We start from the raw sequence: 4,631 nt of genomic DNA, 5'->3' as shown, positions 1-4,631 counted from the left end.
GGGAGACGCAGTTTCGAACCCCTCCCTCTCAACTTTTTTCACCTTTTGCTGTTTAACCTTTCTTTTTTCTCTTTTTCCTGTTTAATCTTTCTTTTTCCTGACAGATTAAAATGGTCTTCAGAATATATTTTTTTTGGTCTTCAGAATATTTATCTTTCAAACACCAACTTAAAAAAAGGCGAAGTATCCTGTGAAAATGGGCAACCAGTGAAAATCTGAAAAAGTTCTATCACAGGCCATCAGATTGAGAAGAAACGGCAGTGATTGAAGGTGGGATTGTAACCATCCACTTAAACGCATATTAGCAGATAACCCCCTTCTTTTACTCACCATCAGTAGGTCCTTTAACCACGATCGATTTGTCTTCGATCATGCCGTGATGGAGATTAGCCCTCCGCCGGCGCTAAACCCCTACCTTCGCCGGCCCTGACGCGCCCTCCGCCGGCTGCATCGTTGCCTCTTGTAACCGTCGACCTTGCCGCTCCTCTGTCGCATGACCTGCCTCAGCCTTCTCGTAGTCATGTACATGTAAGCATTGAGTTCGTTATTATCACTGTTTTCCTTCCTGGATTGATACTTCTGAATCATATGAATCCCTCTGTTTGCCAATTCGTCATTACACTGTAGCCTATACAGCTGTTGCCGCTATATTTGCTTGGTGAACGGTCTCCTTGACATGAAAAGAAATTTTCTCAAAGGGTTACTGCCAAAAATCCTAGTAGACAAGATGAATTCGAGGCATATATTGGTTGTAGTATGCCTAACGAAGTTGAAATCCATCCACCATCTGATGTCCACACAAAGGGGAGATGCAAAAGAATTAAGGGGCACTTAGACAAGGGTGGAGAAGGGAAGCAAAATAAGAACGGAAAGGGGAAGAAAAATGTTGGAGGACCGAAAAAGCCTCGCACATGTAGGACGTGTAAGCAGGTTGGCTTCCATGACAGTCGTAGCTGCCACAACAAGGATCAAGTATCATAAAGGTAGTTGTCATACACAAAAAATGGCTATATTATTCCCTAATCCTTTTGTCCATTATAATTGACCTTTTCATGTCTACTTGCAGATTCTTTTATTTTGATTCGAAGTAACCTGGTGCTTTTATTTTGGTGTAGTACAAGATGAAGTTCAAAGCTTCAGCCTCATCTTCTCAAAGCTGCAGCGTTATCTTTTGAGCTATTGCGAGCTTGCTTGCCATCTTATCTGTTGAGAGCTGCGGTGTTATCTTTGGGAACTTCCTTTCGTTTATGTTTAGAGAAGTTCAACCTTATCTTGAAGAGAGACATGTCTAGTTATTTATCTTCTGAAGAATTGTAAGCTGCCACTGATTTATGTATAATGTCTGCCTGAACCGTATATCTTGAAGAGAGACATGTCTAGTCTATTTTCTTCTTGTTGTTATGGTTGAGCACACAAGAATATCCTGAGATTTTAGTTGCAACTTAGTATGTACTGTTCTGGGATTTTCGTTTAATCTGGTCATGGCAAGATCCATCGATTAGCAATTTTCTGCAACCAATTCTGAACAACCGAATCAAACATCAATGGATTACATCGGAAATTAGAATAGATGCATGTGAATATATTAGAAGAGAACAGGGGAAAAGTTCCCATGTACATTCAGTTACATACAACTTGCACATGAGCTACAGATGTAGCGCCACCATGGTTCATACATGCTATGTAGTGCATCAGCAACATTAAGGGGAGCAAGCATCAGCATGTACACTGCTTCAGGTACTACTTCAAGTATAGTGCTAGCTTCTCTTGGATCAAGCAGCAGCATGTACTGCTTCAGGTAATACATGCCCCAGATGTAGTGCATCGGCAACATTCAGTAGAGCACTACTCTGCTTCAGGTATAGCATCATTGCACATTCAGTTATATACAGCACAATCAATGGAGCAACCAGCGCCTAGGCTACCAGGTTGCCAACTTGCCATCACATCGAGCATCACGAGACCGCTTGGTCACCGTTGCGATGGGTCTTCCTCGCGTCGAGCAGTGCCGAGGCCGGTCGTCCTCGCATCGGGGTTGCGCCCAGGCCGCCGAGTCGCCATCCGGTGCAGTAGCGCCGCAGACACCGGGTCGCCGGGACATAGGGACACAGCGAGGCTGATGGCTCCTGGCCGCAGCCAGCTCACCGTCGCTACGGGGCAGCGCCGCCGGTTGGGTTGGTTGATATCACGTGGGCGTATGCAGGGTCTCCATCGCGGTGGGGCAGCGCCGCCGGCAGCCTGGAAGGTCGCGTGGCGGACCGCCGCCGTCGCGTGCTTGAGCAGATGGCTTGGCAGCTGAGACGCCGACGCCGGCGCCGGCGCGTGGTGGAGCAGGTATGGGGAGATTTGGTGGCGGGGGGATTTAGGGATTAGTAACGTAGATGGTGGGTAAAAGAAGGGGGTTATATGCTAATATGCGTTTAAGTGTATGGTTACAATCCCACCTTCAATCATTGCCGTTTCTTCTCAATCTGATGGCCCGTGATAGAACTTTTCAGATTTTTACTAGTTGCCCATTTTCACAGGATACTTTTTTTTTTACGTTCATTTTCACAGGATACTTGGCCTTATTATTATCTATATATAGGTGTGCATATCATGGTGACCACATAAAGGCCTTCCTTGATTACTTGCAATTTTATTCAAACAAATAATTACTTGTTACTCCTTATGTGGAAAACTAATTTAGTACTCCAATTACAAGTAGTACGTATATGCACTCAATAAAAATATATAATTGCCACCTTTAATTACGTTCCATCTTTCTTTCTTTTGAGGAGTATTATATTCCATCTAAAGCCGCGAAGTAAAATGCTTCCAAAAGTTGCAGGCCCGTTCTTTGCATTATTATAAACTAACAAGCCAAGGCAGTTAGTTCGTCCCGCAACCATTAGCTGAATACACATCCCAGCAGTCAGTAACCTTCGCTAGGTCTCTCAGCACTGCCCAAAGGCCCAAACAACCTCGCGAAGTCAGGATGAGGCCGTTCTACACGATGCTACTAGCCCGCGCCATTGTGGTGCTCTGTTAAGGTATGCATATACACTCACGTAGGCATATCTACATGGGTTATTAGTTTCAACCTTCATTCAATCCATAAGTTTTTGTTTTTTATCGGAATTTGGGTCAGCTGAACACTTATTTTCTCTTCCAAAAGTGGTGATGGTGTGCGCTAATTTCTCTGTGTGCGCTAATTTCTCTGTGTGCGCTGTTCGATCCATAGATGTGGCGACGAAGGTGGTGAAGGCGAACGACGATGGCGCCACTGCGACGATGACCCCCATGGACTGCAAGGTGCTCCCAACCATCCCCGGCATATGCAATCCCAAGAAGTGCATGGAGGACTGCCAGGGCGGCATCGGTCGGACCTCGGTGGGCGAGTGCGTTTCCGATAGATGCCAGTGCACGTACTGCACTATCCCACCTAGAGGTCGTCGAAACTAAACAGAGAACCGGCATACGCTGCTGCATCCTTCCTTTTTCCTGAATAATGATATGTTGACGACGATGTTTTGGTCGAGATAGGATATTGACCTCCTTCACTGTCACTCTGAAATAATACTCATGTTTTGTACTGTATATGCGTTAAGATGAGAGTCGTTCAACAAAAATCCTACTTTTATCTTAGGCAGTTGTTCCAAAATCACATTTTCCCTTTCAGTAAAAATACCATGTGGTGATTTATAATCTTCAAGTTTGTGCCAAGCATAGGGTCGACCATTGAGTACCACTCCTACCACTAGTAGAAAACGGAGTTTTAAAACCGGTTCGTAAGGGCCTTTAGTGCCGGTTCTGTAACCGGCACTAAAGTGTGGGCACTAAAGCCCCCCCCCTTAGTACTGGTTCGGCACGAACCGCCACTAAAGGCCCACCACGTGGCGTGAGCTCGCACCGTGGCATGGGGGACCTTACGAACCGGTACTAAAAGTTTTTTTTTGAAATTTTTTTTTGAATTTTTTGGAAATTTTTTTATTTTCAATTTTTCTGAATTGAATTATTTGATGATTTAGTCTCTAATCACCCCTCTTAAATGCTCAAGTGTGGATCACTCATTCCAAATCACATTTTTTCCTTTCAGTAAAAATACCATGTGGTGATTTATAATCTTCAAGTTTGTGCCAAGCGTAGGGTCGACCAGTGAGTACTACTCCTACCACTAGTAGAAAACGGAGCTTTAAAACCGGTTCGTAAGGGTCTTTAGTGCAGGTCCTGTAACCGGCACTAAAGTGTGGGCACTAAAGGCCCCCACTACTAGGGAAAACCTTATACACAGAAATTTAGCAACAACGCGGGTTAAAAAAGGGCGCTAGTGCTAGATAGCAGTAGCGGTTCAAAATAAACCACGCTGCAGATACGATTCTAGCAGTAGCACGTGTGCCCGTAAAAGCGCTACTACTAATATTCCCATTGCTGGAACGATGGGCTACGCATAGCAGTAGCGGCCTTGCAGGAAGCGCGTTACCGCTAGGGCATGAATAGCAGCGTGTTTTCCTGTAACAGCGCTACTGCTAATGGAAATAAAATAAAATGAAAAACAAATAGAAAAGTAAATGAAAATGAAAGAAACAGAAAAAGAAGAAAGAAAAAAAATAAAATGTAAAGCAAAATAAATGAAAAAGCGAAAAAACAGA

The sequence above is a fragment of the Triticum urartu genome, chromosome 7 (assembly GCF_003073215.2).
Source record: "Triticum urartu cultivar G1812 chromosome 7, Tu2.1, whole genome shotgun sequence".
In the NCBI taxonomy this organism is placed as follows: Eukaryota; Viridiplantae; Streptophyta; class Magnoliopsida; order Poales; family Poaceae; genus Triticum; species Triticum urartu.
Note: the sequence above shows the minus strand (reverse complement) of the source record.